Source organism: Staurois parvus, unplaced genomic scaffold (genome assembly GCF_062004578.1).
Source record: "Staurois parvus isolate SC_StPar_1 unplaced genomic scaffold, SC_StPar_1.0 ptg000267l, whole genome shotgun sequence".
In the NCBI taxonomy this organism is placed as follows: Eukaryota; Metazoa; Chordata; class Amphibia; order Anura; family Ranidae; genus Staurois; species Staurois parvus.
Genome location: NW_028318063.1, coordinates 728477 through 756099, shown reverse-complemented (window position 1 = coordinate 756099; position 27623 = coordinate 728477). Strand labels below are relative to the sequence as shown.

General features: G+C 42.8%; 1 protein-coding gene across 2 annotated transcripts in view; it reads left to right on the top strand.

The window, feature by feature from the left end:
• The first annotated feature begins 16973 nt into the window (after window positions 1-16973).
• The window catches only part of LOC149459231 (uncharacterized), a 36614-nt gene continuing 25964 nt past the window's right edge, over window positions 16974-27623 (top strand). For both annotated transcript variants that reach the window (XM_089681443.1, XM_089681442.1), the window contains exon 1: window positions 16974-17087. The gene's annotated coding sequence lies outside the window, so the exon portion shown is untranslated. The remainder of the gene's footprint in view (window positions 17088-27623) is intronic.

The window sequence follows — 27623 nt, the reverse complement described above, 5'->3', positions numbered from 1 at the left end:
GAGTTCCACTTCAAGTAGTATATGCTAAAGACATCCAGGACCAGTTCATACCAAATGCAGTCCAGTGTGTTTTTAATCTGCATCAAAAATGCATGAACACGGATTCCAATGGCACAGTTCACACCAGTGCAGTGTGTTCAAGAGCAGTCAATAAACGTAGAACATGCTGCATCTTTTCTGCATGAACATGGCATAAAGCATTAAAACAAATGCACTGGAACACATCAAAATGCATCAAAAGTGCACTGGAATGCATTAGAACAAACAAAAAATGCCCCAGGAAACTTTGGAAAACAAATGTTTGCATTGAAATTGCACCAGAACACAAAAAAACGTGCATGAAGAAATGCATTTAGATCGCAAAATTGTGGTGTAAACCAGCCCTATACAGTGTTATGTTAGGTTCACACTTGTGCAGATGGTTGTGGGTGATGGGACAGCGTTTAAATTGCCTGTTCCTGCAACCAAATTGTGCTGATTCCTTTGCAGATTCAAGGGCTGCCATTCATACTTAAAGTGTTATTAAACCCCGGACCCTGCATTCACTCTGTCTGATCTCCCACAGTACACAGAACATGGAAATGCACTTCTTTTAATAAATATAAACTGCTAAATACCTTTTCTCATCAGCAGTTAGAGCAGCCTTGTGACATCTATCAGTGTTCAGCAGAGCACTGGTTACAGCTTGTAGGAGTTTTTGTTCTGCTCTAGGAGTATGCAGAGCCCCTGATCTCTGTCTGGAGAGTGCTAATGGGCCCTATGCTGATCACATGCACTCTCCCAAGAAAAATAAAAAACTTTCTAGCAATACACACTGAACTGAGCATGTGCAGAGTGTCTCCAGAGATATGTCTTATCAGCAGATAAGAGGGGGACACTGGAAGAAGGGGAAGATCAGAGAAATCCGGATCAAACAGCGTTTTTACACAATGCAGAGGATTAACCCCTTATGTTTCACAGTGAGTATAACAAGCACGCTTTACTGCATACACAGACTGTTTTTATTGTTGTTTAACCTCCCTAGCGGTCTGATTATGTCCATATTTCTGTGCTCAAAGCGGTACATTTTTTTGCATGGAAATATATCGTTTTTTTATTGTAGGCCTGTAATTTTTAGGAATAACTCACTGAAATCTGTCCGGACAAGAGTCTAGTAAACATTCCGGGTATGATAAAATTTGAAACACGAAATCATAAATTATAATTTAATAAATAATCATAAAAAATAATAATATAATAATAAATTTAATTCAATAATATAACCAAACCAAAAACACTGAAATTTGAAATATAGCGCCAAGTTTGCACATCACTGAGCAAAGTCGCAAAATCATTTTCAGTGTCCGATGACGAATTTCCCCACGAATCATTATCACTCAGTTCTGCAAGTGGTTCTGATTTACTATCGCTGTTCTCTAGCCGGTCTAAAACCGATTTTGACCTAAAGGGACGCTTTTTGGACGCCATGGACATTTCTCAGTCTCCAGGCAGAAAGAACAGTAAAAATGCAGACAGGGCACAGGACAAAGCACTCGGGACAAAATGTATGTGAAATGGTTTGATACAGGAATGTTATACTATGTGATTTTAGTGTACGTATTTAGTGAATGTCACTTTTTGTTATTTTCAAATTTCCCACCAGTTCCGTCCCCCGTACGTCCCGACGCTCGCAGGGGACGGAACCTAGATGACAGATGCCGGCATCAGCCGGATTACATTGCCGGGGACACCGCAGGAGGGACATCGCGGGAGCGCAGGACAAGGTAAGTGAAGAACAGATGCCGGAGCAGCGCCACATGGTAAGCCCGAGTGTAGCTCGGGGTTACCGCTTTTGGTACTGAAACTTTACCCCGAGCTACACTCGGGAATACCTCCAGGGAGGTTAATTGCATCCCCATGCATCTGAAAATGCAGCACGTTTTTGTTTGCGGGAAAACACATGATGCAAAAGTGCCATGTGATTTCCCTCTGGGTGCATTTAAAAAAAAAAAAAGAAAAAAAAGGTGCATGGACCTTTTTCTTGCATGAAACACAGGCACAGAAAGATATAAATGTTTAAATGGCTGAATTTAGCAGTTGTCTAATAAGCACAGTGGCTAAATGCTTAGCACTTCTGCCTGGCAGTACTAGGATTGTTGGTTCAAATCCCAACCATGGCACCACCTGTGTGAAGCTTGCCCTGTGCCTGCGTGGGTTTCCTCCACACTCTATAGACATGCTACTTCTCCTACTACGCCTGGCAGTACTCTGGGCACTTCAGTTTCTTCCACACTCCAAAGACATGCTGCTACTTCTAGTACGCCTGACAGTACGAGGGTCGTTGATTCAAATACCAACCACGGCACCACCTGCCTGGAGCTTACATTTTCTCCCTGTGCCTGCGTGGGTTTCCTCGGGGTACTCCAGTTTCCTCCACACTCCAAAGACATGCTGGAAGGTTAATTGCCCACATGGAAGAAAAATATATTTTAAAAATATCCTTCCCAAATATATATTTGAAATACTACATTTTTCTTCCATGTGGGCAATTAACCTTCCAGCATGTCTTTGGAGTGTGCAGGAAACTGGAGTACCCCAAGGAAACCCACACAGGGTTTTTGGCAGTATTCCATTTTTAAAAAAAAATAAAGGATTATATATATATATATATATATATATATATATATATATATATATTATGTTGAAATGCGTTTTTTATAATACAAAATAAATGAAAAATATTTTTAAAAATACATTTTCAAATATACTGTATGTCTTTAAAAATACATTTAATCTACATGTTTGGAATGCATGTAAAAATATATGCCAAAATGATTTTTTTTTTATAGGTTAATATTTTTAAAAATTTCATATATTTTGTAATCTATAAAATAAATCATTTCAACATACAGTTTGTATATATGTGTATATGTGTATATATATATATATATATATATATATATATATATATAGAATATGGCCAAAATTGTAGTATTTCAAATATATGTCAATATATTTGGGAAGAATATTTTTAAAATATATTTTTTTTCCATGTGGGTGGCTCCTGTCTATTTTGGCTTTAGTATGTGTATGCATGGATGTAAATTAGGGACCTTAGATTGTACGCCCCTTGAGGGTTAGGGACTGATGTGAATGTACAATATATACACTCAGGTCCATAAATATTGGGACATCAACACAATTCTAACATTGTTGGCTCTATACACCACCACAATGGATTTGAAATTAAACAAACAAGATGTTCTTTAACTGCAGACTGTCAGCTTTAATTTGAGGGTATTTACATCCAAATCAGGTGAACGGTGTAGGAATTACAACAGTTTGCATATGTGCCTCCCACTTGTTAAGGGACCAAAAGTAATGGGACAATTGGCTTCTCAGCTGTTCTATGGCCAGGTGTGTGTTATTCCATCATTATCCCAATTACAATGAGCAGATAAAAGGTCCAGAGTTCATTTCAAGCGTGCTATTTGCATTTGGAATCTGTTGCTGTCAACACTCAAGATAAGATCCAAAGAGCTGTCACTATCAGTGAAGCAAGCCATCATTAGGCTGAAAAAACAAAACAAACCCATCAGAGAGATAGCAAAAACATTAGGCGTGGCCAAAACAACTGTTTGGAACATTCTTAAAAAGAAGGAACGCACCGGTGAGCTCAGCAACACCAAAAGACCCGGAAGACCACGGAAAACAACTGTGGTGGATGACCGAAGAATTCTTTCCCGGGTGAAGAAAACACCCTTCACAACAGTTGGCCAGATCAAGAACACTCTCCAGGAGGTAGGTGTATGTGTGTCAAAGTCACCAATCAAGAGAAGACTTCACCAGAGTGAATACAGAGGGTTCACCACAAGATGGAAACCATTGGTGAGCCTCAAAAACAGGAAGGCCAGATTACAGTTTGCCAAATGACATCTGAAAAAGCCTTCACAGTTCTGGAACAACATCCTATGGACAGAGGAGACCAAGATCAACTTGTACCAGAGTGATGAGAAGAGAAGAGTATGGAGAAGGAAAGGAACTGCTCATGATCCTAAGCATACCACCTCATCAGTGAAGCATGGTGGTGGTAGTGTCATGGCGTGGGCATGTATGGCTGCCAATGGAACTGGTTCTCTTGTATTTATTGATGATGTGACTGCTGACAAAAGCAGCCGGATGAATTCTGAAGTGTTCCGGGCAATATTATCTGCTCATATTCAGCCAAATGCTTCAGAACTCATTGGACGCAGCTTCACAGTGCAGATGGACAATGACCCAAAGCATACTGCAAAAGCAACCAAAGAGTTTTTAGGGGAAAGAAGTGGAATGTTATGCAATGGCCAAGTCAATCACCTGACCTGAATCCGATTGAGCATGCATTCCACTTGCTGAAGACAAAACTGAAGGGAAAATGCCCCAAGAACAAGCAGGAACTGAAGACAGTTGCAGTAGAGGCCTGGCAGAGCATCACCAGGGATGAAACCCAGCGTCTGGTGATGTCTATGCGTTCCAGACTTCAGGCTGTAATTGACTGCAAAGGATTTGCAACGAAGTATTAAAAAGTGAAAGTTTGATTTATGATTATTATTCTGTCCCATTACTTTTGGTCCCTTAACAAGTGGGAGGCACATATGCAAACTGTTGTAATTCCTACACCGTTCACCTGATTTAGATGTAAATGCCCTCAAATTAAAGCTGACAGTCTGCAGTTAATGCACATCTTGTTAGTTTCATTTCAAATCCATTGTGGTGGTGTAAAGAGCCAAAAATGTTAGAATTGTGTCGATGTCCCAATATTTATGGACCTGACTGTATATGTAAATTGACGGCACTAAATAAGTACCTGAAATAAATGAATAAATGTAAAGCAGATTAGGGTTTTTAGTAAGAATAACGGCAATGTTAAAGTTCTACACTGCTATGTAAACACTCTGTATAATCTTACCGGAACACAAGGAGGAATCTTCTGCTACAGTGAGAGCTTCTAAGAATACAGCATGAAAATGAAATCATTCTTTGCTGAGCAACAGGTTACTAGAGCAAACAACTGCTACGACTACAATTCTTGGAAACAGTCCAAATTACAACTGGTTGCTTCTTTTTTGAAAACTCCAAATTTTAGTGCACATTATTTTCTGTACATTTCTAGATAATCATTCAGTTTGTCACTTCGGAATTATGAAATTCGAGTAAGTTATTCATACACACAAAGCTACGCCTTGCTAGCAAAAACCACCCTTTGTGGATATATACGTACTTTTTTTTTCCCACAAATTTCTTCTCTATGCTCTGAGTCTGCAAGCAGGGAATGCCCGTTTTGTATGTTATTCTAAAAACCGTACTCATAAAGCCGATTGATGCACCATCTTGAGTGGAGACAATACAGTAAGAAAAATATTTTTGCTCTTGTGTTAAAACTGTGTGTGCCAATCAGGAAACTGTACTGTATTGTTTGTAGAGGAGACGCCCAACCACACTGCTTGTAATACTTGCGCACTCACGAGAAGAATCATTTGAACTTTCGTAGAATGACCTCATCTGTCCTTTCTGTATTTGTAATTCTTAAAGGAAACCTGTTATAGGAGGAGCTCTGTAATGAGTCATATAGAGTAAAGAACCTGCCTTAGATGGGTGTGATATATACAGTACATAGAGAGAGAGAGATCATTGTTCCCCTGTACAAATCATTAGTAAAACCTCATCTGGAATATGCAGTTCAGTTTTGAGCCCCAATTCACAAAAAGAACATTGGGGAACAGGAGAAAGTACAGATAAGGGCAAACAAACTGATAAGAGGCATGGAGGAGCTCAGCTATGAGGAAAGATTAGAGGAACTGAATTTATCTTCTCTTGAGAAGAGGAGATTAAGGGGGATATGATCAACATGTATAAATACATCAGTGGTTCATATAGTGAACTCGGTGTAGAGCTATTCACCCTGAGGACAAGGGGGCACTCTTTACGTCTTGAGGAAAAGACATTTAAGCTGGGTTCACACCAGGGGCGGACTGACAACTCATGGGGCCCCCAGGCAATAGCGGATCATGGGGCCCCTGTGTCTTTGCCCAAACTCAAAAAAGCCTATGAAAAAGGTATCAGGGGCATCTCATGGGGCCCCCTACTGACCTCGGGCAGTGCCCGAGTTTCCAAATGGTCAGTCTGCCCCTGGTTCATACTGATGCGGTGTTGAATTTGCAGCGTGTTCTATGCAATTCCACACTGCATCATAATCACACCCCATTCATGCAAACTGATGTGAGTGTGTATGTTAACAACACCCAAAAATCGGTCTGCAAAACACAGTGTGATGTGCAGAATCAGATTGCCTAGGTGTGAATACCCATGCGATCCGATTCTAGTGCGGACCCAAAAAAGGGTCCTGCACCTTTTTGGTGCGGGTGCGGTGCAATTTGAGCCATGCAATATGTATGACTCCAATCACAACGTACACAAATCTCATGTGATTTGCACAGGAATGCGGTGCGGTTCCTGTGCAAATCACATGCAATGTACCGCACCGCATTAGTGTGAACCTAGCCTTAATCTCCAAACACGAAAAAGTTTCTTCACAGTAAGAACTGTGAAAATGTGGCATAGACTCCCTCAAGACTTGGTTCTCGCCAGCTCAGTGGATTGTTTTAAAAAAGTCCTGGATTCTTTCTTAGATGCACAGAATATAACTGGATACTAACATTTATAGGTAAAGTTGATCCAGGGAATATCCGAATGCCTCTCGGGTGATCAGGAAGGATTTTTTTCCTCTGCAGGAGCAAATTGGATCATGCTTTGCTGGGTTTTTTGCCATCCTCTGAATCAACTGTGGGTGTAGGATTATAACTTTTTTTTTTTTTAATTTTATGGTTGAACTGAATAGACTTTTGTCTTTTTTCAGCCGGACTAACCATAACATTATGACCACTGAGAGTTAAAGTGAATAACATTGTTTATCTTATTACAATGGTATCTGAAAATCAGTGGGATATTATAAGCAGGAAGTGATCATGTTGCCCTGAAGATGTTGAAAGCAGAAAAAATGGGCAGGCATAAGGATATGAGTGACTTTGACAAAGGCCAAATGTAATGGGTAGATGACTGGGTCAGAGCAAAACTGCTCTCTTGTGAGATTTGCTCGGGTCTGCAGTGGTCAGGACCTACCAAAAAGTGGTCCAAGGAAGGAAAACCGGTGAACCAGCAACAAGGTCATAGGTGCACTTCAGTTCAATCCAAAAGAAGAGCTACTGTAGCTCAAATTGCTGAAAATGTTCATGCTGGTGCCCAAAGAAAGGTGTTAAAACAAAGTAAATTGCAATTTATAGGGTATTGAGTTGTGTAGATGCAGACTGATCAGGTCCATGTCCATGCTGACCCGTGTCCACAGCAAAAAGCGCCTACAATGGGCACATGAGCATCAGAATTGGACAATGGAGCAATGGAAGGTGGCCTGGTCTGATGAATTAAAGAATAGTTGAGGTATTGACTTGGTCTCCAAATTCTCCAAGATCTCAATCCAATTGAGCATTTGTGGGATGTGCTGGAAAAACAAGTCTGATCCATGGAAGCTCCACCTCGCAACTTACAGGACTTAAAGAATCTACTATTGACAGCTTGATGCCAGATACCACTATACGCAGTAAATGTAAGGTGGAGAGTTGATAACTACGTTATATTACCATGGAAGGAATTATCCCTGAACAATAGTCAATTAGAAAACCCAATTACATGGGAATATACACTATATTGCCAAAAGTATTGGTCGGCCTGCCTTTACACTCACATGAACTTTAATGGCATCCCAGTCTTAGTCCGTATGGTTCAATATTGAGTTGGCCTGCCCTTTGCAGCTATAACAGCTTCAACTCTTCTGGGAAGGCTGTCCACAAGTTTTAGGAGCGGGTCTATGGGAATATTTTGCCATTCTTCCAGAAGCCCATTTGTGAGGTCAGGCACTGATGTTGGATGAGAAGGCCTGGCTCACGGTCTCCGCTCTAATTCATAGCAAAGGTGTTCTGTTGGGTTGAGGTCAGGACTCTGCACAGGTCAGTCAAGTTCCTCTATCCAAAATTCGCTCATCCATGTCTTTATGGACCTTGCTTTGTGCACTGGTGCGCAGTCATGTTGGAACAGTAAGGGGCCATCCCCAAACTGCTCCCACAAAGTTGGGAACATGGAATTGTCCAAAATGTCTTGGTATGCTGACGCCTTAAGAGTTCCCTTCACTGAAACTAAGAGGCCAAGCCTAACCCCTGAAAAACAACCCCACACCATAATCCCCCCTTCACCAAACTTTACACTTGGCACAATGCAGTCAGGAAAGTACCGTTCTCCTGGCAACCACCAAACCCAGACATGTCCATCGGATTTCCAGACAGAGAAGTGTGATTCACCACTCCAGAGAACATGTCTCCACTGCTCTAGAGTCTAGTGGTGGCATGCTTTACACCACTGAATCCGATGCTTTGCATTGCACTTGGTGATGTAAGGCTTGGATGCAGCTGCTCAGCCATGGAAACCCATTCCATGAAGCTCTCTATGCACTGCTGTTGTGCTAATCTGAAGGCCACACCAAGTTTGAAGGTCTGTAGTTACTGACTCTGCAGACAGTTGGCGACTTCCACTCACTGTGCCCTTCAGCATACGCTGTCATTTTACGTTGCTTTTGTTCCCAGTTGCTTCCACTTTCTTATAATACCACTATCAATGACACAATTGCGATAAACAATAGTTATAAGAAAGTCCAGCCATCTTGGTGAGTTATTTTATACCGTTTCTTTGTACTCTCCACGTGGATACTCTGTACCTTTTAATAAAGTACTACACTATTAGCCGATTTTCTCTGGCCCTTTTGTGAGCAAACTCCTCAGGATTTCTCATCACGGTTTGCATGCTGCTTGGTGTCATCATTCCTATCTGAAATCATCCTGATCTTCATGGTCCTATGACTGATGGGTGTGCTGCCTCACTTATCTGGGGAAGAAACCAGCTGTTCATGCGCATTTTATATGTGCTTCTGGTGAGTGCATATAAACAATACTTTTTCACGGATTCACCAGCACTGGATGTCCCCTGTTCACGGATTTATTTTCTGGAATTTCTTATAACTGTTGTTTATCGCAATTGTATCATGTGATATATGTTCACTATCAGTCACTATTCATTTTATATCACCCAACGCTGACCACTCAGTGTTAAGGATACCATCACCACACTTATCAGTATATTAATTATTGTTATATTAATAACTCATGAACTCTCACACTTTAGACTGGTAGCGCTGATCAAAGCACCTCACTGTGTCTGCCTTTTAATATTGCTGCTATTCGTTCTATTGCTGCTTCTATTCACCTTATTATTTGTTTATGTATATGCACATGTTTTAGAAGTATTTCATTTGATTCATTCATTACTTTAGCGATGCACCTTTTATATTTCAGTCACTAGAGAGGATACCAAGGACGGTCCTTTAGTGCTAGCAGCTTATACTTTTCTACACACCCATAGCGCTCACTGACATTCCATATACATAATAACACTAACAGTTGAGCGTAGAATATTTAGTAGCAAGGAAATTTCACGGATGGACCTATTGCACAGGTGGCAACCTATCACGGTTCCACACTTGAATTCACTGAGCTCCTGAGAGCGACCCATTCTTTCACAAATGTTTGTAGAAGCAGTCTGCATGCCTAGGTGCTTTATTTTATACATCTGTGGCCATGTAGGTGATTGGAACACCTGAATCCAATGATTTACTGTAGAGGGATGTCCCAATACTTTTGGCGATGAAGTGTGTGTATGTGTGTATATATATATATATATATATATATATATATATATATATATACATACAGGTGAAACAAAAAAAATTAGAATATCGTGCAACAGTTCATTTATTTCAGTAATGCAACTTAAAAGGTGAAACTAATATATGAGATAGACTCATTACATGCAGAGCAAGATAGTTCAAGCCGTGATTTGTCATAATTTTGATGATTATGGCTTACAGCTCATGGAAACCCCAAATCCACAATCTCAGAAAATTAGAATATTGTGAAAAGGTGCAATATTCTAGGCTCAAAGTGTCCCACTCTAATCAGCTAATTATGCCATAACACCTGCAAAGGGTTCCTGAGCCTTTAAATGGTCTCTCAGTCTGGTTCAGTAGGAATCACAATCATGGGAGACTGCTGACTTAGACAGTTGTGCAGAAAACCATCATTGACACCCTCCATAAGGAGGGAAAGCCTCAAAAGGTAATTGCAAAAGAAGCTGGATGTTCACAAAGTGCACAAGCAGCAGGGATGACCTCAGCCTGGAGAGGATTGTCAGGAAAAGGCCATTCAAAATTGTTGGGGACTTTCACAAGGAGTGGACTGAGGCTGGAGTTAGTGCATCAAGAGCCACCACACACAGACGGATCCTGGACATGGGCTTCAAATGTCGTATTCCTCTTGTCAAGCCGCTCCTGAACAACAAACAACGTCAGAAGCGTCTTACCTGGGCTAAAGAAAAACAGACCTGATCTGTTGCTCAGTGGTCCAAAGTCCTCTTTTCTGATGAGAGCAACTTTTGCATCTCATTTGGAAATCAAGGACCCAGAGTATGGAGGAAGAATGGAGAGGCACACAGTGCAAGATGCTTGAAGTCCAGTGTGAAGTTTCCACAGTCTGTGTTGATTTGAAGAGCCATGTCATCTGCTGGTGTTGGTCCACTGTGCTTCATTAAGTCCAGGGTCAACGCAGCTGTCTACCAGGAGATTTTGGAGCACTTCATGCTTCCTTCCGCAGATGAGCTTTATGGGGATGCTGACTTCATTTTTCAGCAGGACCTGGCACCTGCCCACACTGCCAAAAGCACCAAAACCTGGTTCAATGACCGTGGGATTACTGTGCTTGATTGGCCAGCAAACTCTCCTGACCTGAACCCCATAGAGAATCTATGGGGCATTGCCAAGAGAAAGATGAGAGACATGAGACCTGAACAATGCAGAAGAGCTGAAGGCCGCTATTTAAGCACCCTGGTCTTCCATAACACCTCAGCAGTGCCACAGGCTGATAGCTTCCATGCCACGCTGCATTGAGGCAGTAATTGCCGCAAAAGGGGCCCAAACCAAGTACTGAGTACATATGCATGCTTATACTTTTTAGAGGTCCGATATTGTTCTATGTACAATCCTTGTTTTATTGATTGCATGTAATATTATAATTTTCTGAGATTGTGGATTTGGGGTTTTCATGAGCTGTAAGCCATAATCATCACAATTCTGACAAATCACGGCTTGAACTATCTTGCTTTGCATGTAATGAGTCTATTTCATATATTAGTTTCACCTTTTAAGTTGCATTACTGAAATAGATGAACGTTTGCACGATATTGTAATTTTTCGAGTTACACCTGTATATATGCTTCAGATAGTCAAGACGCAAAAGGTAGAAAAAAAATAAATATATATATATGCAATTTATTCCAGTGTTTCTGTCCCTGGAATGACAAGCAGAGGGTCATGAGCTGGACAGAGAGAGCCTAAGGCAGGCCAGAGCCCTTTGAGTGAGTACTAATGACCCTGGGAAGGAGAGAGACTGTAAAAAGCAAGCTGGCTGCAGGGTGAAGTGTTGTATGCTGCTTTCTCATGTAACTGCTGTGGATTGTCTACTATATGTCATTGACAAAGTATTGTCAAGTGACCCCAGATAGGATGTCTATGTGATGTGACTGTAATTGTCATCTTCTGGTAGTTTTTTGTGGACATTCTCTACTTCAGTATATAAAAGGCTAATGGAGGGGGATATCATGGGAAGGCCTCTGGCAAGGGGTTGGGCACAAGATTATAGAGGTTTAAGGCTTTGAGCAGGAGGGAGGTGTGTTGTTCTAGCAAGAAGATGCAGGGCAAGGACTTGTATCAATCGCCGCCAACTTGGGTCAAATGTTCAATTACACCTCAGCATACCTTCAGAGCTCTAGTGGAGTCTATTCCTCAACAGGTTATGGTGGGTGGTCATAATGTTATGGAGGATAGGTGTATGTACAAGGTTTCAGCTCATTTAACCATTATAGCACAGTGCACATGAGGGATTAAAATTATTGAGTGTGGTTTCTCTTATAATATGTTTTAGTCAATATTTTTTTTTGGTTTGACACTGTTTGGATAGTTTGCTATAATAAGTTATTATAGGACCTTGGGTGTTAGTACATCCGATCTGTGTACAACCTCCATCCTCCTGTAGGCTGTCCACACAGGTCTAGGCCTGCGAGGACATTATTTAAAAGGTCAGCTGGCGGACCTCTTTTTTTTTCGTTTTTTGCTTACTTTTGTTGGTCACTGGGTTTCTGTGGCTTTCAGTAATTTAGATACAGACATGCTAACGTGTCCCCTTTTTTTCACATTCTTTCCCTCTTTTACTCCCCCCCCCCCCCTTTTTTTCCTGAAAGAGAAGGTTCTGTTGTGCTTGCAAAGTAGCCTTTCCTCTTCTTTTTGGTTAAATAGGTAAAATTTAGATTTGTTCTTCAGATGTCAGAGATTTTGTCTCACCACAGAAAAGATCCCAGAATCTGTATGGTATGTATGAATCGAAAATACAGACTTTATTTCTTATCATTTTGAGATAAGACCCCCTCCGTTCATAATCAATATTTTACTAAGTGGATATTTAGCTCCAACGCTATGCAAAAATCAAATGAAGCTGGCATGGGGATCCATGTTTCCCTTTTATTTGAAATAGTCAGCAGTTCCACCTGTCAGTACTAGGGTTGTTGGTTTGAATCCCAGCCATGGCACCACCTGCCTGGAGTTTGCATGTTCTCCCTGTGCCTGCGTAGGTTGCCTCCGGGTACTCCGGTTTCCTCCCACACTCCAAAGACATGCTGATAGGTGAATTGGCTCCTATCTAAATTGGCCCTAGTATGTGTATGTATGAATGTGAATTCGGGACCTTAGATTGTACGTCCCCTAAGGGTTAGGGACTGATGTGAATGTACAATATTTATGTAATGCACTGCGTAAATTGACAGCTCTATATAAATACCTGAAATAAATAAATAATAAATAGTTCAGTGATATAGTGATTCAGAGGGGAGATATGTTTTTGTAACAGGTTGATTATTTGAAAAGCCAATTACTCTGGCTAATATAGATTTACCTAATCAATAACACGTACCATTTTCACTATCATTGCTTTCTCAGCTTGGGGATTTTGCTGAGGGAATGGTAACAAAAAAGGTGAAAAAAAAAGCCTGTCACATAATAGGGTAAATAAATCTTAGCATATTATTGTGAGTGATCAATAGATCCAGAATTATAGATAGCTGGCATTCTATCTAAATTTTTACTTTTTCTATAAAATTTTAGATCAGCCCTGTTCCTTCCCATGGTCCTTTTATGTGATGGGGGCCTCATCAAGTGGTAAGGAGTCTTGGGAGGTGAGGCCAAACTCAAGTCAAGTAATGAATCGTGCATGGACATTCTGCCAGTTTCCCACCATACGGTACTCTAGGAGAGGTGGAAACTTAAGGAGTGCAGTTTCATCTGACCCGACTGGGAACATACATCAGTCCTGCAGTAGGGACATAAGTGCTATATGACCTCACTTAACGGTTTGGTCATATATTCCAGGTGAGAGCACATCTGGTGAAGGGTGGTGTGTCACTATGTTGGAAATATTAATTTGGCACAAACGGTGTTGGAAGAAGCTTCTACACTTTACAGCAGTTTGTAGAGGAGAGTTCAGGGGTCAGGTGTAAGTGACACAGAGTCCAGGGGTCAGGTGTAAGTGACACAGAGTCCAGGGGTCAGTAGTATATGACACAGAGCACTGATTTTGCCTAAATGTGGGAGGAGCTTGTTGTAAATGTATATTATACATAATGTATAGAATGCAAAGGAGTAACAAAACAACATATAGTGTACACCATCATGTAGAGCCCACTTGTTCACATCAGATTCACCCTTTACATCAAGAATCACCAATACAATTCCTCCTCCCACAAGTTCCCAAGAGTTCCCCCCCCCCCCCAACCTCAGGGTCCCCAGAGTAATCCTCTTTACATCAGGGTTCCCAGAGTAATCCCATAATCCCCCTTACATCACAATTCCCAGGGTAATCCCCCTTACATCAGGGTCCCCACAATCACCCACTTAACATCAAGGTCCCTGGGGTTGCTCAGCCTTATCTCAGGGTCCCCAGAGCACCCCCCCTTCCCCCATTGCTTACATCAGGATCCCTAGAGTAATCCCCCTTACATCATGGTCCCCAGAATAATCCCCCACTGGGATGCGGGAATCAAGCAAATTTGCATAATGCATGGCTTGCCTTAGAGTAGCGAAACAATCAATTGCACAGCAGTAAAGGGTTAAATTAAGTGACCCCAACTATCTTGGGCTTTTCTATGGCTACAGGTAGATGACCTTCCATCTGGATGAGAGATATTATAACCAATATAGAGGTGTGGGTATTTTGTTCTTCTGTTTGTATTTTCCAGGCCCATGAGCAGGGGCGGACTGACAACTCATGGGGCCCCCGGGCAATAGGGAATCATGGGGCCCGTGTCCTTGCCCAAACTCAAAAAAGCCTATGAAAAAGGTATCATGGGCATATCATGGGGCCCCCTACTGACCCCGGGCCCTCGGGCGGTGCCTGAGTTTCCAAATGGTCAGTCCGCCCCTGCCCATGAGCTTCTTTACCTATTACTGGAGATAATTTATTGTGGACTAAGTTTAGAAGCTGTCTGTGTCTTATTCCTTAGTGAGGGATTGCATAAATATTGGCCTTCATGGTTTATACATCTTTTCAAGCATAGAGGTAAAGTATTCTCATGAAAATAGGCCCATGTCGTAATACCTACATTATAGTAGGATGTTACTTGACTAATTTATATATTATGGTCTTTCTTAGGCCCATTTTTGTCTTGGTACTATTAACCAGAAGATAGTTGGACTAGTATACGGAGTCTGCGTTTTTACCTGTGGACCGTTTGGGGAGTCTCGTGGGTCTCTCGCCTACTCATAGCCTGGTCTTTTCACCCCCATACCCAACATTTGGAGACTACCACTTTGTGTCGGCCTGAGGGAACCTGCAGTTGCTTGCCCTAGGGAGTCCATTACTATACAATGCACACTGGATAATTATGTAAGTGGTGACAAATGTTTTGTATACTGTGTTTTGTCTAAATCATATATACATATATTGTTTAAGCCTGTTTATCATTCTCAGATACATTGCTAGCCCCTGAAGAAGCAACCTTTGTCACGAAACATGTTGGGCGTTGATTGCACAGCTTGAATATCCCCCACCTTCTGGAAGAAATATCCTTTTCTTACATCTGTACTTAACACACTTGATGGAACCAGTTTTTTATGGTTGGTTGGTTGTGGTCTGTTAGCTGTGAGGTAATTTGTGCAATATAACTGTATACAAGATACAATTTAGAGGTGATGTGTTAATAAAAGAAAATTGATTTTATTTTTTTGTGTACTGAGTTTTTGTGCCTAAAAAGTCCATCCAATATCTTTCTCTCTTAAATTAAAGTAAACATTCTCACCTGATAACAGAAACTTCAGTGTATAGCTACTGCCCAACTGATGGTGTACCTCCACCTCCACTCTATACTGACAGGTCCAGCAAGCATGCATGAACGATCAGTGCACATTCTAGATCAGCTTTATTTGCTGCCGGGCTGATTGTCAGTGTGCAGCGATCGTTCAGTATAGAGTGGAGGTGGAAATACTCGATCAGGCTGGCAGTAAATCAGGCTGTGTGTGGAAAAAGTTCTGTGATCAGGGGAGAAGATTTCCTTTAATCCCACACAGTATTCTGTGTCTTCCTTTACAAGGAGATGAGAGCTGCTGGAGCTCTCATTGGGGCCCTGCCTGTATGCAGTGCACCTTCCTTGTCACATTCCTGGAAGAAGTAGTTAGCGTTTCCATGGCTGAGCAGCTGCATCCAAGCCTTACATTACCAAGTGCAATGCAAAGCACCACTGGACTCTAGAGCAGTGGAGACGTGTTCTCTGGAGTGACCAATCACACTTCTCTGTCTGGAAATCTGATGGACACGTCTGGGTTTGGCAGTTGCCAGGAGAACAGTACTTGCCTGACTGCATTATGCCAAGTGTTAAGTTTGGTGAAGGGGGGATTATGGTATTGAGTTTTCTTGCAGGGGTTGGGCTTGGCACCTTAGATCCAATAAAGGGAACTCTTAAGGTGCCAGCATACCAAGACTTGATGTACAATTTCATACTCCCAGCTTTGTGGGAACAGTTTGGGGATCGCTACTTCCTGTTCCAACATGACTGCTCACCAGTGCACAAAGCAAGGTCCATAAAGACATGGATGAGCGAGTTTGGGGTGGAGGAACATGACTGGCCTGCACAGAGTCCTGACCTCAACCCCATAGAACACCTTTGGAATTAATTAGAGTGGAGACTGTGAGCCAGGCCTTCTCATCCAACATCAGTTCCTGACCTTATAAATGTGCTTCTGGAAGAATGGTCAAACATTCCCATAGACACCCTCCTAAACCTTGTGGACGGCCTTCCCAGAAGAGTTGAAGCTGTTATAGCTGCAAAGGGCGGGCCAACTCAATATTGAACCCTACGGTCTAAGACTGGGATGCCATTAAAGTTCATGTGTGTGTACAGGCAGGAGTCCCAATACTTTCTGCAATATAGTGAATGTAATGCTGATTTCTTGCTCATTGCCTGTGATCGAATTGCAATTTATTTGTTTTTCAATTAGCAGAAGTTAAATCTGAAGGATGACACAATGATTTAATCCTGAATAAAACAACGAACCTCTCTGCCTATGTCATCTATTTGCACCTCACTGATTTTCTACAAATAAAATGGATTCAAGAAAACAATTGTGGAGTGGATGACAAGAGCTGCTTCTGTGTTCTGCCAACCAAACTGCAAGGCACTGTGGGTAAGGTAGTTCTGCTGCTGCTGCAGTGCCATGCGGTGGAGGAAAGAGGGAACTACAACCCCCAGCTGCTCCTCGCTGCTCCCTGACTCTGGGATCAGTGGCATAGATTGCCTGCACTTCCCAGCCCCTCTCCCTGGCTGCACAGCTCAGGATCCCTGGATCTGCTGCTGGGCTGCACACACTGATAGATCAGGTAGGGGAAGGGGATGGCATAGTGTGGATGATGCTTATATGGGGTGCATGTGATAAGAAGAGCTGATGCTGCATCAGATGCATTATAGACTCCATATGGTGGAAACAATAGGCTGCTGCTGGGGACAGGTTGTGGGTTGGCAGCTGCAGGTGGGGAGAGGGCTGGCACTGAGCTGGCTCCTGCTGTTGCACAGATCTTGATCAGAGACAATGCTGTATTATGCTGGAATGGGGTTGGTATCCTGTACACGGGATAGGGGAGAGGTAACCACATGTATGTACAGTGTATAGAAGAGCACAAAGTAATAGTAGGGAATAGCTACGTAGGGATGAACAGGATGCAGAGACAGAGGGATCAGGAAGAATCGATTTTCGGTTAGATTTTACAACAGACTGTTCCTTCCCCAGGTTCGTCCATTGCTTATTATCCCTTATGGATAAACTTCAGCTCAGTGCAGTTTTACACCAGCCGTAGGCAGATCAAAATTCTACCAGTTCAGCAGGAACCGGTTGAGATTCGATCCATCTATGGAAAAGCATACTAAAGTTGATCCATTGATCGACCTCAGTACAACCAGTCTGTCGGGTTTTTGTTCGCCCAATGACCACTGGTGGCTATCGCTGCCAGGTGTGATCGTTGCATTCTGCTGGTGGAGAAGGCTCCCCATGCTCCCCACACTGGCAGAACACAAATATGCCACACTGACTGTGTTGATGGGGGAATTGAGACATTTTTTTTCTTTCAATTTGTGGCTGAAGGAAAGAAAATTGTATCATCTATGGCCTGCCTTAGATGCAAAGAACTGGAGGTGAAGACACCAAGACAAGAAAATTTTGGTAAAAACAAAAAAAAAATGCAATTTGGAAGGTTTTAGGACGAATACGCTTTTAGCAACAGGGAATATTCCAGCACCCGGGAGGAACGGGTACAGCGTACAGCCCGCTGTCAGCAGCTTTGTTAAGCTGAGTATACACTAATAGAATTTCAAATGAAAATTTCTACAAAAATTCTCAGAAAGTTCAAATGTTGTTGGCAAAATTTTGAAATTAATGGATTTTACCGAATGAATACTACATACACTGTTAGAAATGCGTACATTTGAGAAAAAAGTTTCATCCTGCTCTATTGAATTTTCCCATCCCGGAGGTAGAAAACGAATGCAGATTTACCCCACTAGTGATTCAAAAAAGGAAATTCTGTTAGTATAAAGCCAGCTTCAAGCTGGCCATAGATGGAATGAAATTTGGCCAGCTCAGCAGAAACCGGTTGAATTACTATCCATCTGTAGTTGTTGGCATATTTTCATTCCAGCAGGGTCTGCAGTCATTCGGCTGCTGTGCCAACCAGCGTATTCTGACAGAGGGGGAATCCCGTTGTCAGAATACAATAGTGCAGCAGGGAGGATGCCTTCATCCACCACGACTGTATGGATAAGGGAATCTGTTCCCTTTTTTTTTTTTATATTTTGTCAGCTGGCGGGTTGAGGGCAGTGTTAGTTCAGAAATATATGAACGTGGAATTTTTGCATTTGGGGCATACACTCAGAACAGCACACCCCTGCTGTATATTTCAGCCTGTCATTGATTCTAATAGGGCTGCTGACAGCAAGTTGTATGTTGCACCTGTTTCTCCAACAGGACTGGATTTAGCCTGTCTGATGTGGGGGTGCAGTAAAAAATGTCAGGGGGGCAGACGATGAGCGGTCAGCAGGGCCAGAGGACAGGGGTCACTGCCGGCAGGGCGGACAGGGGTCACTGCCGGCAGGGCTGCAGGACAGGGGTCACTGCCGGTAGGGCCGGAGGACATAGTGTCAGGCTAGGGCAGTATAGTGCCAGGGGCGGAGGACAGGGGTCACTGCCAACAGGGGCGGAGGACAGGGGTCACTGCCAGCAGGGGCGGAGGACAGGGGTCACTGCCAGCAGGGGCGGAGGACAGGGGTCACTGCCGGCAAGGGCGGAGGACAGGGGTCACTGCCGTCAGGGCAGAAGACAGGGGCACAACTCCTTCTCCCATCCTTGCACTGTCCACAGGCAGCAGAGCTCCTCCACTTCACACGATGCATTACTGAGATCAGTATAGTGTCAGTTTAGGGCGGTATAGTGCCAGTCAAGGACAGTATAGTGTCAGGTTAGGGCAGTATAGTGTCAGTCAAGGGCGGTATAGTGTCAGGCTAGGGCGGTATAGTGTCAGGTTAGGGCGGTGTAGTGTCAGGTTAGGGCGGTATAGTGTAATGTTAGGGCGATATAGTGTCAGGTTAGGGCGGCATAGTGCCAGGTTAGGGCTGTATAGTGTCAGGTTAGGGCAGTAAAGTATCTGAATAGGGTGGTATAGTGGCAAGTTAGGGCAGTATAATGGCAGATTAGGGCAGCATAGTGTCAGGTTAGGGAAGCATAGTGGCAGGTTAGGGAGGTAAAGTATCTGATTAGGGCGGTATAGTGTCAGATTAGGGTGGTATAGTGTCAGGTTAGGGTGGCATAGTGTCAGGTTAGGGCTGTATAGTGTCAGGCTAGGGCGGCATAGTGTCAGGCTAGGGCGGCATAGTGTCAGGCTAGGGCGGCATAGTGTCAGGCTAGGGCGGTACAGTGTCAGGCTAGGGCGGTAAAGTATCTGATTAGGGCAGTATAGTGTCAGGTTAGGGCAGTGTAGTATCAGTTTAGGGTGGTAAAGTATCTGATTAGGGGAGTATAGTGTCAGGCTAGGGCAGTGTAGTGTCAGTTTAGGGCGGTAAAGTATCTGATGAGGGGAGTATAGTGGCAGGTTAGGGTAGTATAGTGGCAGGCTAGGGTGGCATAGTGGCAGGTTAGGGCAGTATAATGGCAGGTTAAGGTAGTACAATGGCAGGTTAGGGTTGGCTTTGTGGAAGCACAACTAAAATCAGGGGGGGTGGGGCATAGCCCACTGCAGCACCCCCCTAGATCCAGCCATGTCCTCCCAGGTGTTGGAATATACTAGTTTCCACTATATGGCCTCATGCACATGGACAATTGCAGGCGTAAAATATAACTGGCGTAGTAGCGTTATGCAGTGCCTAAATAGTGTCATGTGGGGTGTATAGGACTTTTATTCTAGGTGTATTTTCTGCATGCAATGTGTGTGTGCAGGAAAGTGCCTGTGTGCGTGAGCCCTTAATGGGTTAAACATGTCAGTTTATTTGTATTTGGGTCTGCCTGTTTGCTCAAAGTAGAACTAAAGGTTTTTTTTTTCCATTTTGGATAGAATAAGGGAGGGGTTTTCTTCACCATCTTTGTCCAATTGGGGAGATTTCCCTTCGCTTCCTGTCCCATAGCCAAATAAGAAATGAGAAAATCCCTGCAAATAAAGGTAATTTCTTGGAGACCCCCAAGTCACCAGAACTAGTGTCCCCATTGGAAGATTTCCCCTCTATTACTTTTCTGGGGACAACCCAAAATGTGCGATTTTCTGGGTACAACCCAAAATGTGCGATGTTCTTTTATTTTCACTTTCAACGATACAGATAAACAGGACAAATAGAGTCAATAAAAACTGATAGGGGTTTTAATCCCTCTGTACTCTATCCAAAACTAAAAAAAAAGTTTTGCCCTTAGTTGTACTTTAAGGCTCCATGCACACTAGTGTTTTTTTTTAAGCTCAAATAAAAGGTTGGAAAAAAGAGGGATAAAATTGCCGGTAATAGCGTTTTATAGTAGCGTTCAGAAGTGTTTAGGAGTGTTAGCGTTTTATTAGTGTTTTTAAGTACATCTACAGGAAAAAGAAAAAAACTATTAGGAATGTTTTAGTAGTGTTTAGCAGCATTTCTTTGCTGGAAAAACACTTTAAAAAAGTCTACAAAAACAATTTTTTTTCTGCTCTTAGACGCTGAAGCTCAAAAAATGCTAATAGCCTACAGTAGTGTGCAATGACATAAAGGATACCACTACTAAGAAAAAAATATGCTGATTATAGCTAGCTCCTAGGACAGTGGTTCTTAACCTGGGTTCGATCGAACCCCAGGGGTTCGGTGAGTCAGTCTCGGGGGTTCGGCGGAGGTGAAGACCCACACCCGACTCATATGATTCGTGCAGTAAATATTCATTATTATGTTTTTGTTTTTGTGTGAAAATCATGTTTTAATGGTTTTGTTCTTAACGGTTTTGTTCATTTTGTGCACCTATGTATAAATATATACCTAAATATATACCTATGTTTTGAATTTTAAAAATCATATTTTATTTTTCCAATTAAGAAGGGTTTGGTGAATGCGCATATGAAACTGGTGGGGTTCAGTACCTCCAACAAGGTTAAGAACCACTGTCCTAGGAGCTTCTAGAGTGCATGGAGCCTAATATATTTTATTTATTTATGGTACTTGTATATCTTAAATATATCTTTTCATCCATTCAGGTTAAGGCTGCAATCACACCTGCGCATTTCTTTTCAAATCTTTTTTATTAGAGTTTTGTATAAAAGTACACAAATACAAGGTTCAGGTTAGAAAGGGGTACACACATCTCTTGCTCAACATCACATCTCAAATACAGTCTTAAGATTGCTATATCAGACCTAAAAAGGCCCAAAGGTCATGAATAAAATATACATCAACTGTAAGTAGCAATAGGTGGAGGTTACATGTCCAAACAAAATGCCCACACATATAGCGTACTGTAGTTACATAGAATTTTACTAATATTAGTCCTAGTTAACCCGGGTATACAGGCCCATCCGAACCAGACCTCTTGAGAAGATTACATATAACAAACGAGGAGGAAAGGAGAAGAACAAACAACTTAGGTGCCAGAGGGTAAGGAAAAGAAAGAAAGTGGGAACCAAAGTAACCCTAAGGGGAAGGAAGTAACAGAGCTCACATAAGATTATTTAGGACCATCTCTCACTCAACTCTAAACATTACTGTTGATTGACAAAAAGATTTCGTTCCATCGGGACCGCTTCGTTTCAAATTTCCCCATAGACTGATGGGTAACTGCTAAGGCCCTCTCGCATACATAGTGTATCTGTACTCTGTGAGTCCACCTGCGCATTTCTTAAACGTGCGGTAAAACACACAAAACTGCATTTTGCTGCACATTTATGAAATGCGCTGATTTGGCAGGTCGTGCTTGCAGTGTCATAATTGTTAATGACACCCAAGCACAGGTAGCAGATGCATGTCTTGCCACGCAACAAAAAACACCCAATGTTGCACAACCAAAAAGGTTCTGGCGCTACTTTTGGGGCATTTATCACTCCTAGGGCAGCCCATTACAGTGAAAGGGCTGCCCCATGAACATTAAAACGTGTTCCTGCTACGCTCAGGTGTGAAAGGGACCTAAAGCAGAATTAAACCCTAGCTCCAATTGTCCAGCGCATGCCAGGACCCTCACCAGCCCTTGCCTCTTCTCACCAATGTCTTCTGGAGGCCATGATTGGCCGGTGCAGGGTTCGGAACTCCCATGCATGTGCAGGAGTTCGGTCATCTCAGCACACAGGCACACTGCAGGAATGTATACTGAGCTGCACATGCACAGCTCAGTGATCATTTTACAGAGGACTGGGAGCAGGCTCATAGGTGTATTTTATTGCAGAAGAAACCCTTAACCAAACATTTACTGTACTGCAGCTCATCAGTCTTTAGATGTGGTGACTGCATTAGCTTTCCTTTTTTCAGGCTTTTTTTCTCCCTTTTTTTTTTCCTGGTAACCTTGTGACAACATACTTTTTGTGCCCTGATGTTTTTTTTTTTTGCTTTTCTCTGCTGTGTCTGTGAGGGTCGGCAATGGTTGTCATACAGTACATGCTGGACTTTAAATAGGCCTTCTTTGTTCTTCACCATTACATAGTAGATTGATGGGACTAGTAGTCTACACAATAAAATAAGGTTCTTTTTGCTTTCTTTGCAGCCACAGGATGTGGCAAGAATGTTGCATTTCTGGCAGAATCCACAGGTATTTTCTTTCCTTGCTGAAAATGTAAAAAGCTTGTCTGAAAAGTAAAAGAAACTAACTCAGGCGCCACATTAAGGACTTGTATGTTGCAATATAGTATAGATACACTTTAGGACACATCCCTAAAGTCTTCTGCCAACATCCCTTAGGTGGGCCTCCATCCCAACTAAGCATCCCCTCAAAACCATGCTAATATCTTGATCAAACATTTTATTGAATTTCCAAAGCCAAGAAACAAGCCTAGGACATTTGAAATACATGTACAGAAAAAAGGAGGATAAAGGGGAACAAGTTGCCATACGGCAAAGGGGAAATGTCGTACAAAAACATGTAATAAGGAACCATGGAGAGACATGAGGGAATATTGTAAAACAAAGGGTGGCAAGTCATGGTTAAGCTCTAGACAGTGAGCACTACTCCCAAAAACAACATGAAAATAACATGTAAGGCAATGAGAGAAGGACAGAAGTAAGAAGGACAGAGGGGGGAAGATTAGGAGTGACCAAGGGAAAGAACAGAGGAGGGGATGGAGGGATGTATGACTTCTGGGAAAGAAGGGGCAATCTCGGAACCAGACCAGTGTATAGTTTAATTAATAGGGCCACCACTAAGCGAGACTACAGAATGTTAAGGGAGGAGCAGCGAATCATCAAAGTTCAGTGGAAGGAAATGTTCCACCCATGGGGTCCAGATCGACAGGAACTTGGGAACAGAATCCAGAATGGTGGCTTCCACTTTGGCTTGAATCATTGCTTGAGTAAGCTTATTCTTAACTGCTAGAATACACAGAGATGGGAACTTCCACAATTTGGCCATAATCTGCTTGGCTGCCATAGTGATTTGCAATAGAAGTTTGAATTTGAATTTGGAAATGGAGGGGGGATGAAGATTTAAGAGGGCTACAGTCGGATCTGGTGATAACTGTTTTGCGAGGATGGCATATGAAACATTTTGGCCCAAAGGCTTGAGCTAAACCATGCTAATATCTAAAAGAGATAAAGGGAGCACTTTGCTGGTTTTGTGCAACTACAAGCCTCAGGATGCACACTGGGACTTGTAGTTCCACATAGATCTAGCTCTCTCACTCTGTAAGGGTCACCAAACATGTTACAATCTAACCATACAATCTCTGCACAATCCACGTTGGATCTACCAAAACTATGTAATAGGAAGATCTTCACATTCTATCCAATTAGTTTGTATCCAATCAGACAGGCCCTTGCACTACATACTTGTTGGTAGCTCTAACGGAGATTGTACAGTCAGAATATAACATGAGTGGTGAGATTAGGTAGTAAGGGAACATTTCCCCAATGGGGCCTGGTGATATAACAGGGATAGGAAGTGAGGGAACATTTCCGCAATGGGGCCAGTTACAATACAAGGACAGGAAGCAATGGAACATCTCCCCAATGGGGCCTTGTGACATTACAGGGACAGGAAGTGACGGAACATTTCCCAATGGGTCCCGGTGATATTATACAAGGACTGGAATCAAAGAAACATTTCCTCAATGTGGTTTGATGACAATACAAGAACAGGAGGTGAGAGAACATTTCCCCAAATGGGCCCGGTAACATTACTGGGACAGGAAGTGATGGAACATTTCCCCAATTGGGCCTGGTGATAATACAAGGACAGAAATCAAGGGAACATTTCCTCAATGTGGTCTGATGACAATACAGGAACAGGAAGCGAGGGAACATTTCCCCAATGGGGCTTGGTGCTATTACAGGGATAGGAAGTGAGAGAACATTTCCCCAAAGGAGCCCGGTGACAATAAAGGGACAGGAAGTGATGGAACATTTCCTTAATGGGGCCCGGTGACATTACTGGGAAAGGAAGTGATGGAACATTTCCCCAATGGGACCCGGCGACATTACTGGGACAGGAAGTGATGGAACATTTCCCCAATGGGGCCCAGTGATAATACAAGGACAGAAATCAAGGGAACATTTCCTCAATGTGGTCTGATGACAATACAGGAACAGGAAGCGAGGGAACATTTCCCCAATGGGGCTTGGTGCTATTACAGGGATAGGAAGTGAGAGAACATTTCCCCAAAGGAGCCCGGTGACAATAACGGGACAGGAAGTGATGGAACATTTCCTTAATGGGGCCCGGTGACATTACTGGGAAAGGAAGTGAGAAAACATTTCCCCAATGGGGTACAGTGGCAATACAGGGACAGAAAGTGAGAAAACATTTCCCCAATGGGACCTGATGACTAGAGATGAGCGAATCGAAGTATCCGAAGTGGAATTCGAGTCGAATATCGGAAAAATTTCGATTCGTGCCGAATCCGAAAAACAGCCTAATTCGGACGCGCGAATCGAAATTTTTCCGAAAATGGCGGCTGACATGTGCGGCGACGGAGCGGGGATGTCGGGGAAGGCGCGCAGACAAGGCGCGCTGCCCCATAATGCATTCCTCAACGACATGTGATCGCATCAGCCAATCAGCAGCCAGCCAGCCAGCACTGTGTAATGGTCGAGGTATATATAGCGGCCATTTTGGAAATCTTCATTTGCCTGCAGTCATTGAACAGAGGCAGACCGCTCTGTACTAGGGACAGGGACAGAGTTAGGGCCACAGAAACGAGAATTGGGGACAGAGAGAAGTTACTTAGGGACAGAGAACCATTACTCAGGGACACAGACTTGTTAATGAGGGCCACAGAATCGTTATTTAGGGACAAAGAAACGCTAGTTAGGGCCACAGAATTCATACTCAGGGACAGACAGAATTTTCACTCAGTGCCAGAGAATTGTTACTTAGGGCCACAGAAACGTTATTAGGGCCACAGAATTTTTACTCAGGGACAGACAGAATTGTTACTGAGTGCCAGAGAATTGTTACTCAGGGACAGACAGAATTGTTACTGAGTGCCAGAGAATTCTTACTCAGGGCCACAGAATTCATTCTCAGGGACAGACAGAATTGTTACTCAGGGACAGACAGAATTGTTACTGAGTGCCAGAGAATTGTTACTCAGGGACAGACAGAATTGTTACTGAGTGCCAGAGAATTGTTACTCAGGGACAGACAGAATTGTTACTGAGTGCCAGAGAATTGTTACTCGCACAGACACAAAATTGTTACTTGCACAGACACAGAATTGTTACTCGCACAGACACAGAATTGTTACTGAGTGCCAGAGAATTGTTACTCAGGGACAGACAGAATTGTTACTGAGTGCCAGAGAATTGTTACTCAGGGACAGACAGAATTGTTACTGAGTGCCAGAGAATTGTTACTCAGGGACAGACAGAATTGTTACTGAGTGCCAGAGAATTGTTACTCAGGGACAGACAGAATTGTTACTGAGTGCCAGAGAATTGTTACTCGCACAGACACAAAATTGTTACTTGCACAGACACAGAATTGTTACTCGCACAGACACAGAATTGTTACTCAGGGCCACAGAATTCATACTCAGGGACAGACAGAATTGTTACTGAGTGCCAGAGAATTGTTACTCAGGGACAGACAGAATTGTTACTGAGTGCCAGAGAATTGTTACTCAGGGACAGACAGAATTGTTACTGAGTGCCAGAGAATTGTTACTCGCACAGACACAAAATTGTTACTTGCACAGACACAGAATTGTTACTCGCACAGACACAGAATTGTTACTCAGGGCCACAGAATTCATACTCAGGGACAGACAGAATTGTTACTGAGTGCCAGAGAATTGTTACTCAGGGACAGACAGAATTGTTACTGAGTGCCAGAGAATTGTTACTCGCACAGACACAAAATTGTTACTTGCACAGACACAGAATTGTTACTCGCACAGACACAGAATTGTTACTCAGGGCCACAGAATTCATACTCAGGGACAGACAGAATTGTTACTGAGTGCCAGAGAATTGTTACTTGCACAGACACAAAATTGTTACTTGCACAGACACAGAATTGTTACTCGCACAGACACAGAATTGTTACTGAGTGCCAGAGAATTGTTACTCAGGGACAGACAGAATTGTTACTGAGTGCCAGAGAATTGTTACTCAGGGACAGACAGAATTGTTACTGAGTGCCAGAGAATTGTTACTCAGGGACAGACAGAATTGTTACTGAGTGCCAGAGAATTGTTACTCAGGGACAGACAGAATTGTTACTGAGTGCCAGAGAATTGTTACTCGCACAGACACAAAATTGTTACTTGCACAGACACAGAATTGTTACTCGCACAGACACAGAATTGTTACTCAGGGCCACAGAATTCATACTCAGGGACAGACAGAATTGTTACTGAGTGCCAGAGAATTGTTACTCAGGGACAGACAGAATTGTTACTGAGTGCCAGAGAATTGTTACTCAGGGACAGACAGAATTGTTACTGAGTGCCAGAGAATTGTTACTCGCACAGACACAAAATTGTTACTTGCACAGACACAGAATTGTTACTCGCACAGACACAGAATTGTTACTGAGTGCCAGAGAATTGTTACTCAGGGACAGACAGAATTGTTACTGAGTGCCAGAGAATTGTTACTCAGGGACAGACAGAATTGTTACTGAGTGCCAGAGAATTGTTACTCAGGGACAGACAGAATTGTTACTGAGTGCCAGAGAATTGTTACTCGCACAGACACAAAATTGTTACTTGCACAGACACAGAATTGTTACT